The sequence below is a fragment of the Wasmannia auropunctata genome, unplaced genomic scaffold, assembly GCF_000956235.1.
Source record: "Wasmannia auropunctata unplaced genomic scaffold, wasmannia.A_1.0 LD336000.1, whole genome shotgun sequence".
Lineage (NCBI taxonomy): Eukaryota > Metazoa > Arthropoda > Insecta > Hymenoptera > Formicidae > Wasmannia > Wasmannia auropunctata.
The window spans coordinates 2,437,342-2,452,277 of record NW_012026890.1 but is presented as its reverse complement, the minus strand read 5'-3'; the positions used below and the strand labels follow the sequence as shown (position 1 = coordinate 2,452,277).

General features: G+C 36.6%; 1 protein-coding gene and 1 pseudogene across 4 annotated transcripts in view; one reads left to right on the top strand and one right to left on the bottom strand.

Annotated features, from left to right (window-relative positions):
- LOC105453432 overlaps positions 1-1,274 on the top strand; it is a 3,383-nt pseudogene extending 2,109 nt beyond the window's left edge.
- Positions 1-14,936, bottom strand: part of LOC105453346 (protein abrupt) — an 81,853-nt gene that overhangs the window by 60,631 nt on the left and 6,286 nt on the right. The gene's annotated exons all lie outside the window — the stretch shown is intronic.

Below are 14,936 nucleotides of genomic sequence, written 5' to 3'. Positions count from 1 at the left end.
TTGGAAAGTAGAGATTTCAAGCTGTAAAATGCTTTTTTGATCATCTCGATACGATCATTTTTGACGAAGTAACACTCTTGAATTTTGCCTATTTTTGGAGGGTAGAGTAAGTGATGCTTTAATTTTGTTGAGAAGTGTATATATATGCAAAATGTTCAAACAATAATGTGAGTATATATATATATATATATATATATATATATATATCTCACATTATTGCTTGAACATTTTGCAACGCACATTAAAATACACGTACAAAGTAACGTAATAATTGTACGGTTTCGTAGTCGGCGGGATTATGTGAGTATTTAAAGCGCTCTCGTCTGTTAATTTTCCATTCCCACACATGTCACGTATTATCGCGTATTAAATAATGAAATAACTCCCGCTCTCGCGTTTATATCCCATGCAGATGTTACATCACGTTGACAACGGCTCTTCATTTGTATCGCGGCGGTAGCCCAAAGGGACCTGCGGGTACTGGAAAAACTGAAACGGTGAAAGACCTCGGAAAAGCGCTGGGTTTCAACGTAATCGTGCAAAATTGTTCGGAAGGGCTGGACTACAAAAGTATGGGCAGATTATTTTCCGGACTGTCGCAAACCGGCGCCTGGGGATGCTTCGACGAATTCAATCGGTGAATACCCTTGAAGCCCCAAACGCTATTTTTTTCCGCGAATAGAAGCACTATAAACTTCATCGAATCTCTTCAAAACTTTTGCATGATTTTGAAAATCTAATAACTAAAGAGGAGATAACTTATATACTTACTATTTAATTACTACAGAATATACAAAAATTGTCTCTCTTATTCTTTTTTTATTTTCGTTATAAAAAGCTAATTAGTTTCACAAATGGCTTTATTACCACGTGGCGCGAGTGAGAAAACCGCAGATGAAAAGACGGATGGAGAAAGGTATTAGAAACACCTTTTTCTTAATCGCAGAATTAACGTCGAAGTATTATCAGTAGTGGCGCAACAGATTTTATCGATACTGACCGCTCTCGCCCAGAGACTTACGAGATTCATTCTCGACGGCTCCTCTATACCCCTGGTACACACCTGCGGCATCTTCATCACAATGAATCCTGGTTACGCCGGGCGTACCGAGCTTCCAGACAATTTAAAGTCTATGTTTCGACCAATCTCGATGATGGTGCCGGATAGCAGTATGATTGCCGAAATCAAATTGTTCGGCGAAGGTTTTCGGGACACTCGCACACTGGCCAGAAAAGTTACTCGCACTTCTAAACAACTTTTAATTTTAACATAAATGATTTCAAAAAATTATAAATAATAATAATAATAATATAAAAAATATGTGATATAGTTAAATATAAAGAACTGTTATCTATATTCCCTGATAGTGTCAATGACTTTTAAGGAGGTTCCAGCGCTACTCTCTAGTCAATAAACAGTTTATTCTTAAAATTGTGTAAAACGATTAAAATAATAATATTCAAACATTATTAACAATATCTATTTTGCTAATATTATTATATAATATATACAATCATTATTAATTTTATATGTCAGTAAATATTTTAAAAATGACAAAATAAAAGTTATAAGGCTCTTATTTGACTTAAGTACCAACTGCAGAAAATGAAATATAAGTGATATTTATTTATATCTTAAGAAAATGATAAATAAAATATAATTTAAATTAAAAATGTATAAATTAACATTTTTTATCATAAATTTGTCGTATTTTTACTTATTGCATCAAATATATATTGTTTTATAGTTGGCGCTAACCTCAAGCGTACATACAACACACCACTCAAACTATACGGTTCAGATGAAACTTTACCAAAACGAACTTAAATGTTTACTTTGTAAGTATAACAACTTTTATATTTTTGTCTTATATGCAAATATTTCAAATTATTAAAGAAAATATCTAAAAATATCTCAAAAAAAGGTTATGTGTATATCTGTCATGTAAAATACTATACATTTAGAATTAAATATCTTCAAAACGGTACGATAAAAGTCAAAGAAATATTTTCTGGATATTATGAATATAATTATTAACTTTCGTATTATGTATATATTATGGACTTGTCTTATATTTCATCAAACGCTGGAACCTCTTTAATCGTCTGTCCTAATATTCGGGTTGAGTGTCTTAAAATTATCATTCGATTACCGTATAAGTAAACATAATATCAAATGATTGCTCAATAATGAAAATGTCAAATATTAAGCAACGCTTGATTCGAAATACGCAAGATGTTTGATACACCAATTAATAATAAGTCTGTTCAATCAGCTTGACGACTGAAAAAAATAAAATAAAATTGATGTATCCTGAAAAAAGAAGGTTAAATTAAATTGACACACATTATCTCGCGAAGCCAAAAGTAAAGAACTAAAATGAAAATACAGGCCGTGATATTAGCATATATTAAAATAACAATTTCATCAGTCCGGAGATTTTTATCGTAACACGCCGTGCACCGTAATTTTCGTTCAGGAAGAGAGTCCAAGTTCGCACACTGCACGATAAACCGGCATCGTTAAGACGCCTGTATGCGCAAGGGCGCATATATAGGCGCGGTATTAATTTATTTTATGTGCGCTCGCGTGCACCGGTTCATGCACATGCGGCGCGGCGGCGCGCGTTTCCTGATCGCGCAGTATAAACGCCAGGTTGACGACCCTTTAATAACTTCGTGCGTTCTCGCTCCGCGGATCGGATGTGGATCTCGTATCGGCCAATTAGGAGACGTTTAGTAATGAGGACGCCGATGAGATCCCGATGGATCAGGCCGATGCTCGACGAAGGCGAGTCACGTGGCCGGAAATGGCATTGTAGAGGAATTCGTTACGCGATACGTGATATTGCTTCCGGAAGTGAAATGAGACGCGCGATCCGCTGTTAACAACTATCAGCGGAAGATCAAAAGATCTCCCAGCGTCGAGAAACTTAAGATGCAGTGAAAATTAATTAAACGACATTCACATCTTATCGGTATAACATGCGTATTTATCGTGCAGGTTAAAAAATTTTTTGTGACGTAAATTATTAACGTCTCGTCTTTGATGAAAGCTATAATTTTTATAAACATTCCCATTAGGAGTCGCACACGCGTCTCCACTCTCAAGTTATCTTCACGGACTCTTTACGCTTAGCTATTCGCTAAGTACAGGTATAACGTAACGACGCATAAACTGCACCTCAAGCGCAAGCAAGGTAAATGCAGGGACATCTTAAATATTCCACGTACACGACGTGAGCCTTGACGTGACGAACATTATCAAATACCGCATCACACACTTGAAATGTTAACCTTAGCTGCTACTCAGCACGTTTGCCTGTGATATCGGTCTCTAAAGACATAGTTAATAATCAGGAGATTACGTTTTAAAAGATCTGTTTTACTACTTGCGCATTAAACTCTTATCGCGATTATGCATACGCGACGTAAGAACACGTGGCAAAAAACAAGAAGTGAGAAGAAACAGCCGTGTGCAGATCTGCGTGTAAAACTAGGCAGGCCTGAAACGAAAACGATGTTAAATGACGGGGAAAAAACCGGTTGATAATAAAAAAAAAAAAAAAATACACGTCATTTGCGGAAAAGTGTCACTTATCTCGTAAGAAATCACTGTTACGGCATTTTAGTCATTCCCTGGGTCTGCGGCCTAGGTCTGCGTATTTCGCTTTGGATCGTAAGCGTCGACGTGACGAAACAGGGGAACATTATGACGTATAGCACGTTGGCTGGCGCACACGAGTGCAAATAAGCGAGCGAGAGCGCTCTTATCGCGCCGGCTTGCTATGTGGGACGCGTTATCAGCCAGTCTGCTGCAGAATGCTGCATTTTTATCTCAAAACGATGAGATTTGCGGGATCTGATGAGGGAGAGAAAACAGAGAAGGGAGAGGGGGCGGAGGAGGGAGGAGGGGGCAGAAGCGTGACAGATCTGAATTAAGATCGATTACGCGGCGCGCGCGTTACCGCGACCACGTCGAGACGAGCAATTTATCAACGGACGCGTGTTTACACGCGGCGCGTCGCGACGCGCGCGCATTTCGCATTTACTACCGTGTCATCGTATTTACCCCGTATTTACTACGTTGTAAGCTGACGTTGTTGGTAGCTGCGCGCTTTAATTCACCGCCACTACCCGCCGCCGTCGTCGGGTAATCCGTGTTCGACATCCATTATTCCCGCCGCGCGTTTTATTCGGCAAAAATTCAGCGCGTATTTGTCGAGAAAAGTTCTCGATCTACGATAACACGAATTGCGACGCAAGCGATTTGTAAAACATAATTAACCCGCAAAAATAGTTTGTTCGCATTTTAGTGCCACATTCGTTCCACATGAAAATTATTCCAATTAGAAAATTTTCTATTAAATAAAATAGAGATTGTATACATAAAACTAACAATAACACAGATAACCAAGAGCTTTAAATATCTTGATGAACTTTTATCAGGAAAGTTGTAGTTGAATACACAAAATTTCAACGTTCAATAGAAGGCAATTGATAAATCGATGATCACGACGCGATAATCGTGAATGTGTTTGCCTTCAAAGTATTTTTTGTTTATTTGTCGAGTAGAATTTATTACGCTTACTCCGACGGTCTCAAGGTGAAGTAATCGGCTAATTTCGGCGGTTAAGTAATATGATCAATGTATAATTTTATCGAAGCGCAAAAGTGTAGACTTGTGTAGAAATTTCGTCAAATAATAAATTCGTTAAATATATTATGAGCGTAAAAAGAACCGGTTGATATGAATTATGTTTACAATTATTAATTCCAGTTGTACGAATGTCCATAAAAATCGATTGTCCATATATAATCGGGATTTCTCTCTCCAGCAGCAAATTAGAACTTCCTTTTTCAATTTCGAAAGATGTCAAATTTAGAACTGCGTTTCTCTCACTTGCAAAACCGTTTGCGGCGGCAATCGCATGAAAGTCCCGCTCGATCTCTGGAATTCCAGTCGAATGTCCATTTATGCACGCACATGCACTCACGCGCAATTACTCGCGAGCATAAGCCGGGCTGCTGCTGATATACCCGGAATAGATCAAGACGAGTGGAGATTGGGTACATATCGCGGCAGGTATGCCGCGAATTCGAGGTGTGGCACTGGTCGCCTATCTTCTCTCTCTCGTCTCTCACTCAGGGGGAAATCTACTCCTCCTCGTTGGCTTTCGTCGGCTGCCCACTCGAGGAGAGTAGTATTGTGAGGCAATTAGAATCGCATGTAGATTCATCGACGGCGCACGCCACTGTCTCCATTCCCGACATTCTCGTCGCTCTCTCTTCGAACGCGAATCGACGCGATTCGATCGAATGAAATCTCGATCGAACGGGAAATTAAATTCTCACACGCGAGTATGTGAACACTGGTTATACGATAAACTCTTTTCACTCGAGAGAAGAAGTAAAAAAAGAGAAGGATTTTAAAAGGATGTATACAAATTGTTTATCAAATTGCAAATTGAGATCGAAACATAACTGTGACTAAATATGTCTCGTTACGTACAATTGATTTAAAGATGAAAGTCGAGATTTGTTCTGTTTTATTAACTCAAGTTTTATTAACATTTGCATTAATATTCCGTGATACCGATATAAAATGTGCGATATGTGGTCGAATGCATTATTCAGCTATTCAATCGGGGCTGCATTATTACTTGAAAAAAAACCGAGCGTGACAAGTCACCTATACGACGAGAAAACGAGCGGAAGCTAATGCGAAGTAATAATTGCATAATAAAGGAAATCGGAATTACCTCATTCCGAGGACAGCGCGTGTATCGTGATATGCACGTCGTCATTTGCATTCACTTAAGCACCCGATGCTTTTTACACGTGGCCTTTGCGCGCACTATCGGCAAAGAGTACAAAGTCGTTTTAATACACATGAAGTAGTACCGGATATTAATTGACGTGATTCGACGTGTCGACAGTTTTTCCTCGGTATAAAAAAATGTTCCCGCGTTACATAAACTGCGCCGTTATATCATATACGACCCTCGACGGTGCAGGTGCGAAATAAAGGACGCGGCACAATAGCCGAAAACGCGTATGGTGAGCAAGAGAGGAAGACACGGGGCACGAGGGGATGTTAGAAGACTTTAGGAACATGTCGCTCTCACGATCATGAAGCAAATGTACATTACGCATAATATAATAGCGATGAATCAGTTTTATACCGTTGACCGTTTAATACAAGACGCAGAATTAGTATCTCTCTTTAAATAAATTTTACAACTTTTAACGAAGTTGATACAAACCGAAATAATAAAGTAATTTTTTTTTTCAAAAATGTACGCTTGTAACGAAATAAAATAAAACTATTCGTGTAATAAAATCTTTAAAAAGTTACGCGCCCGCTCTTCTCTTTTAATCTCTTAGATCTTGTAAATCTTTTATAAAATTATTTAACAAACATTTGTATTCATTAACAATAATAACAACTTCGTTATTATTACCAGCAAATTATGCAATACGATATCTCAGTGTATCTGTGATTTTATTTCCAATTGGGTAAAAAGAACCGCGCGGTTCGCAATGGACGTGGAATTTATCGGTTTCGTGGTAGATCGAAAGTGAAAACGCATTTTCATACAGTGGGTGTGCAGCGAGTGCATTTTACAGAGACGCACATGTCCACGTCCGGGAAATCCTATAACGAGGCTCATATTACGGGCGTCCTTTCATGTACTGCATTCGTCGATGAGTATGAGTACATGGATGTACGTATATACATACATCCAAGGGTAGTGGACGAAAGATACAAACGAAAAATGTGAAACGTCGAGAGAGCAAAAGCAGGACTCGTATTACAAGGGAGGCCTACAGGATTCTTCACGAACAATCATCGGCGTCACATGACTGCAGAAACAATTCTTACTACGATTCAAAGTACGATTATTTTACAAATAGATCGCATTTGGCTTCAACAATGCAAAAAGAAAGAATCGATTAATTAATTTATTAATTGATATTATTTAACAGTTAATTATTTTCGCAAATTTTATTTTTAGGGAAAATATTAAATGATGATTTATTACAATTATCTCTGTAATTGAAATATTTTATATTTATATGTTTAATTTTATTTTTATTATAATAATTTATATTGTTATTTGTTTGGAGCTGTTTATGAGGTGAGCATTATTTTAATAAATTTAAATAGAAGTATTTTTGCATAATGGGAAAGTACGCAAAAATCGCACAAAAAGTTATCAGAGACGTGCAAAGAATATAAATTGCAATATTAATTCTTGACATATCATTACAATCTTAATGACTTTTTAAATTTAATTATATATGAATGCTGTTAATAAACCTTTATCATAAGTTATTCCACAACTTTATTGTTGTAACTTAATTTTTTCTTAAGAACATTATTCGAATAATCATTATTCGGTTATTGATTTTGCAATAATCTTGTTATATTAGATATTTCTTTATAACAACGATTACAATAAGGATGTGTAGAATAATATAATAATAACTTTACTACATCCAAATAAACATCTAGAGTACATCAAGAAAAGAGCTACTCTTCATATAAAAAGAAGGATGCACACAAAAACAACGATATGACGGCAGTAAAATGCTTCCACGACGCTTAATCCAGAAAAAAGCGTTTTATAGCAAAAATATGTTAATATAAAAGTCGTGCGTATGTGCATAACGTGAATGATTAAGTCATATACAATTTAACAAAGCGAAAATAGTGACATAAAAGATTACTAAGATAGATTAGGATATTAAAAAACACAGTAAACAACGTGACATTGTTTTATGTGCTGTTTACATGCTTGCGTGTATTTAAGTACATAAATAATTATATTTGATAAACATGAATTTTCCAAAAATTCGCTTATGCATACATATGAAGCACGCGGTGAACAATCTGCTTGAAATATCGGATTAATTCGATGATATTCCCGACAAATATAATTGCGAGGCGTGCTATACCAACGGTTACTTTTGAAATGCGTTGTAATGGTTTCGGAGCGCGGTAACGAAGGCATACACTGCCGTAGGGTAAGCATTTCGTTTGTGCCGAACATAAACATCCTGGCAGCCACTTCTTTTCACGACCCCTCCGACAAAGAAATTCATCTTGCTTTCTTGGGGTAAATTCTCAGAACGTTAGAATTTGCACAGGCTGTACTGCGAAATACGAAGGCAATCTCTCTCTTTCTCCCCACCTCCCTCTCTCTCTCTCTCTCTTTCTCGCGAGAGTCGAATTTGCTAAAAGGTTACTTGCTTATTTCGCAACAACTTTCTGCTTTGTGGTGCTTTACTCCGTAAAATTGATGGAATTCTAAATCAAATATACATTTTTGTATATGTATAATTATTGAAATATTATAGATATTTATATTTTCAAAGAATAATTGAAATTTAACATTGATAATTATTAGTATAGCGAGTTGTTATCAATATAAACAGAATAAACAGAAAAAAGTACATTTTGAACATAGATCAAAATGAATTGCATGGTCGAATTATTCGAATAGTTTACATATAGAAATGTTTAAACTTCAAGTTTAAATGGCTTACAGTTTGAATGAAACTAATGCATTGGATCCAATACGTTAAGTTTCAATGAAACCATTCCAACGTATGAAATTTATAGCAAATAAATTATTCAAATAATTCGCCCTATGCTAAAAAATTAGATTATTCCACAGAAAATTACAAACACATAAGCAATTATTCCTTTTCTCAATATATCTATAATACAAAATGTAGTTTTAAAAAATCTTTTCAAGAAAACTTTTCTAACAAAGAAGACCTAAAATTTGAAAGACATTCAAAAATATATTTGAACTATTTAAACTCCGATTTAAAATTTGAATTGATTAATTCAAAGTAGAATATCGAAGGAATAAAAATTGCAGATTTATCTAATACAAAACAATATAAATACAAATTAAGACTAGTAGGGCAGTATCGCGTTATAAGTTATTAAACTAAACACGGAGGAATCCAACTTCATCGCGCAGCAGCATCATGGAATAACTGCTAAGTCAGCAAACGCATCCGGCACTGAGAATAGTGTGGCATTGTGCTCGCCATTACGTCGTCCCGGCTTAAAAGCATATAAAAGTATGCTCGCACGTATACCTGGGACCCATGAAGCAAATCTTGGGACCATTAATAATATTGCCGGCGCAATTATCGGGCCAGCTGCCGCGTTTCCTTAGGGTCCCTTTTAGTCCGAAGCAGGTACCAAGTTAGAAAACCTATTGCTCAACGAGTGCATGTGTGTACTATACGTATACCAGGTACTACGTACGCTACTCCTCTGGAACTCGGCCTGAAAGATATATATCTCCTTGTCTCATTGCGGTTGCCCGCCCTAATGTTCGAGAAAGCCGTGCTAGTTAGAAGATGAGAGGCGGATGAGCGAAACTAACGCGTCTAGAGATCCACGAATAAGAATCCAGATATCCAGATATTAACTTTGAAAAGAAATATGACGGCGAATAACAGAGAATGTACGCTCATCTCTGGCGATGGCGTTGTCTAACAAAATATCAACTGTTTAAAATATATATCTGCTTGATAAAAATATTATTATAAAATGTGTTTTAATATAATTATTAAAGAATTTTTAATTAAAAGTTTTTAATACAAGTATAAATGAAAAACATTATATTACTGATACATTGGTATATTTAAAAATTTTAAAAAGTTATATTTTTAAATATAAATTTTAAATATAATAAAACCTATATTTATATTTTCTTATAAATCTTGTATATAAAAAATACATATTTAATAATTAATGAATAATTTTATTGCTTTTATGCAAAAAAGACATATTAAAAAAAATTAGTTGTAATAGTAAATAAAAATTAATGCTATGTTTAAAATTTAAAAAGATCAAAGTAAAATAACTGTTTTTATAAAAAGCTAAAAATAAAATAAAGTTTTTAATTTAGCTCAAGTCAAAATTTTTGACACAGTGTTAAGATTGATGCTGTGAATGTTTGATTTCGACATTTTAGATTTAATACAAAGTAGGCTAACCGGTCAAAGGCGAAGGCATATTTGAACCTTTACCTGAGAGAATCTTTCAGGTAAGAGTTTATTTTCGAGCTTAGAACAACAACAGGTTCGGTATGGAGGAGGTACGTCCCCTGTGAAGTGGATAAATGTCCAATGAGAAAAAAGGATAAGTTTAAGACGACCTGCCCCACAAGAAGAAGGATATCCAATAAGAAACAAGAGGTAGAACTAGAAATTCAATATGGACCTTTCAAAATGCACAAATTATTGAATAAGCGTCAAACGAATTAACAAGAAGAAAGTATCAGATAGAGTTAATCTAGTTGATTATAGCTAAAAGAAACAGCAGCCCGAGGTGACGCTATCATATTTTTATTCTAAATTTACATCATTACAATAACAACATCAAGTAATTAGAATAATAATGCCGCAATAATAATACATTGAATAGTATAATCTTGGACTTTCATATTGCAATAATATATTGTTCGCAATAAACGCCGCGCACAAAGAAAATATATGAAAATTGACACGAAATCCTAATTATGAAATCCTAAATTCCAGCATTGGTCTGCGCGTTGCAATCCCAATATGGGTCTATCGATTTATCTCGCGACTATAAACAATATTGGCATTTGCTAATTCAATGATTGAAATTAAATCATTCAAATAATGCCTGCCGCGCGCTGCAAATCACGCAACGCTATCACGTCCCTTCCACCACTTACGCCAGATTATAGTTCGATATCCGGCAGTCCCTCAACAACGGCTCGGCATATATCATCGGCAAAGTTTGCCCACCGACAATTGCCCTCCTATTCCACCTACTACCTCCCCCACCTGTCCCCCCCCCTTATTCCCACCATCGGACCGTGACGAATGTATGTACATCATCTCGCGGCCGCAATCTCGTGCCCGTCGATTCATTAATTAATCGCTGGACACACATACAGAGACCGCGTGTTCGCGCACGGTGGCAATTACCGGCGCATTGTCGCGCATAAATCATTAGCAAACGCGTCGCTTCCATAATTCGGTTAATTTGCAGTGTTTTTGCCGACGCTAGGTGTCATGTAACGCGCCCGCGACGTTACCCACCACGCGCGCGCTACCTCTTATCTTAATTATCTTGTTTAGATCGGCCATAATTTGCGTTTACAATGACGCGATTGATTGGCGTCATGCATCATTTCGCGAGATGGTTCGCTGTATTAACTGGACGAATTAAATTGGGCGCTTAAATAATTTATGCAGCAAATAATTGTTGGGAACAAGTTAAATTAATAAATCGATTTGTGATTTTATCATGCAGTATCTTTGTTAGCTGCGATAACGTTCGTTTTAAATAATAAATTATTATTAGAGCGAAAGGGGGCAAGAGATACATCGTTGGCGCCTTATCTAAATCGATGTATTATAACTCGTCACTTTTATCATTCGACGTGCGAAATAATAATATTTAATTAGCCAACTGAAAGATTATCGTCGGGAATAATTAATAATTATATAAAATGAGTAATTAGGGCAATGCAATATTTATGTTAATTTGATGTCCAATGTGCAAATTAAAAAGAAAAATAATTTTCGATTCCAATATACCAATGCTAATAATATAAATGAATACATATAATAAATATCACGATTATCTTTCGCCATTGTTAAATAAATTCCAAACAAGGAAGTTGCTAAATTACATTCGCGGCTTAATTGAATCGCGCAAATGATAAAATCGATATATCTTATCAGAGGTGATATAAGCTCGCAGTTGAGTTTAGAGTAACTAAATTCACCGCTTCCGTCATGTGACAACCGAAAAAATTACCATTTGAACCGTTTGAATTAAACCAGCTTCTAGCAACTAATGTTATTTATACTCAACGGAAATTAAATTTAAATAATCGGAAAATCTGTCATTAAAATAGAAAGCGACCTTTCAACAATGGAAAAATTAAGTTTGTGTCAGTTTGACGTGCACTTTAGTAAAATACGTAAAAAAATGCAAAAATTAAAGCAAACGCGCCTGTTGAATTATTACAAACCGAGGAAGTTTTAAAGGAGCTGCAGCTATGTCAAAGACCCGAATAAACATTCTCGTGTTTACGGATGGCCTGTTCTTTATTTTCCGACCGCACTTTCGATAACGGCGGGATTAAATTCCGTATACGTGCGTCGATAATCTGATGATAAGGCAACGCGCGACGTAACGAGTACACGCGCTTCAAATCGTCGGCCGCTCTCGTTTCTTATTGACGTACTCCGGCGAATGTAGCGATTGGATTACAAATTGGCTGAATTAACCCTCGTCAATGTAGGCGTCTTTGGAACTCACTTTTAAATTTACATGAATGTCACGACGCAAGCACGACATTGCCCGCTATATTGTTCAATGTGTGAAGTTGATATTGAAACCGTGATAACGTACAGTAAAAAGACGCTTCTCGTTACACATAACTATCGATATCATTGAAGATTATAATTTACATTTTTTGCTTGAAAAAATGTTCTGTTGAAATATTGACTTAAAAAAAGACATCTTTGGGAATAAACGTTACAAATGTACAAATATTGTGACGAGCCATGTAACTGGAAAGACGTTTGTACTCAACAATCCGTGTCCAGTGCCGCCGGCTGGACGTCTAAAAAATGGAATACGAAATCGTTTGGCAAGTGCAACGTGAATTGTGCCTGATCAAACCTACATTAGAGATGTCTTGAAGAATCTATGCGCGATTGCTTCCGAATGTCTGTATCTACTATTACATTAGCGACAAGGAGCGACCGTTGCTGTCGCCCGCGGAAAACTTTCAACATTTCCACGCAAAAACACGCGAATCGCCGACGGTTGTCGTTGGCGACAGCAAATAAATTGCTAACTCGATTAGTGTCATCTAGTGAAAAGCACAAATGGAAGATCCTTAGTTGTTTTAACCATTCTATGAATTTTGGACAGTTGTAACTGTTTGCACGTTGAGAGATTTTTCGCTAGTGTTTACACTTAGTTTGCAATCAACGAAGTTAGGATTGATATATTTTGTAAACAACAAATTAACAACAAAAAACTAACTTAATCTTCAGCGGAATATTATTTTTAAAGAAAGTCTGTGTGTATGTGTAAAAAAGAGAATAATTAGCATGATAGAAGGAAAGACTACTCGCTGTGAATTTTTTATTGAATTTTTTAGTTTAATGACTTGTCGCAAAAATTAATAAACATGCATTAATAAAAAATATTCGAATACTCCAAACAGCCGTTGTTTACCGCAGCGTAGAAAAATTCCATGTTTAATGAATTGTCGCGACGCATCCTTTATCTCAACCATTCCTAAAGCGGTTAAAATAATTTCGATTTTGTTTCTACGTTTAGTAATAGCGCGCTTAATACGATTTTATGCGATTAAATATTTATTGCAGTACATTTAAAAAATTGCTATATAACCATTATTGTGTAATTAATATTCCTTAAAATGTAATTACAATTTATAATCCAATTATCCGCGTTAGTCATGCGAATATTCTTCAAATGTGATAAATATTTCACGGTAAATAAGCAACTAAACAGCATTCATTTTTCAAGTAAAGATGCTATCGTGTTTTTTTATCCTTCCAAAATTGCTCCTGTATTTTGCCGGCGCTTCCGTTATACCCGGTACACACGCTCGTACGAGCGTAATCTCAAAGAACGATTATTCCGACTCCCATACATAACGAACGTTCGGTCGTGACTATCAGCTTATCGCGACGCGTGTGAGTCAGTCATTAATAAAAGGGTGGCCATGCACACCGTGAAAAGCGTAGAGCCGAGGGTTCGTATCGATCAAATAACCATCGGCCGCCATGTGCGAAGACGCGGAACGAGGGGTCCTCGCTCCTTAACTAGCATCGCCATCGTGGTGATTTTCACTAATTCTTTGGACGTAAAAATAAGATCGTGGAATAGGTTTATGGCAAACGTGATATACGCCGATAAATTAATAAAGCAATGCTTCGTTTTATCTAAATGAGAATTGCACAAGAAGTATAAACGTTATCGGTGATATATTGTCACGATAATCACGCGTGAGTTTGTAAATGTACCCGCGATGTACGTATACTCTCTCGGTTGTACGATTAAAAACAGTATTAAAACTGACAGCGCGAACGAACATGAAAATTAAAGCAACAAAGTCAACTTCGTCGTTCGAATCTTTCAATTATATACGGAGAAAATTCCGTATTCTCTGAAACCCGCGCGTCCGTCGTTGTAACGTTGTAACTATCGGCTGTACGAGATATATCCTCTTTAAACGTGTCCGTAAACGTAAACGTACCTGGTGATCAACAAACTCGCGTCGCGTTAATAAAAAAAAACAACAAAGGTATTATCCAGCGAAATGATAAAATAAATAAACAGTGACGCGCGTGATAATAGATACTATGCTTGATCGTGTTCGGAAAAAGGTTTATTTTTCACGAACGAGCTCGGGCATACATGCGAGACTATACAGCGGCTATGAAACTCGGGTCGATCCGTTTGACCCCCTCCCCCTGTTCCCTTGTCCCCTTCCCTTTCCCTCGATATGCGCGCATACATTACCGGATAATACACGTGCGTACATTAATTACGCGTCGGATGAATTCTCTTCTCTCTCTCTCTCTTTCTTTCCTTCCTTCCTTCTCTCTTTCATGTCCAGGAAGCCGCGTATCGAATTTATCAGAAACACGACGGGAAGCCCGTGGGATGATAGAGACGAGGAGAAAGTGAACGCGCGCGACCGACGCGAGGCTATCATATGTCTGGCGATGCCGAATGATGCTGCGTTTCTCGTTATTACGTTTAGAAATCCTGCTTACTCCCACGGATTTCATTCCGAACAGATTAATCGACGACGACAAGCGTTGTAACGGAGTACGAAAAGAGAAAGAGAAAAGGAGAAAGAATATGGGAGAGA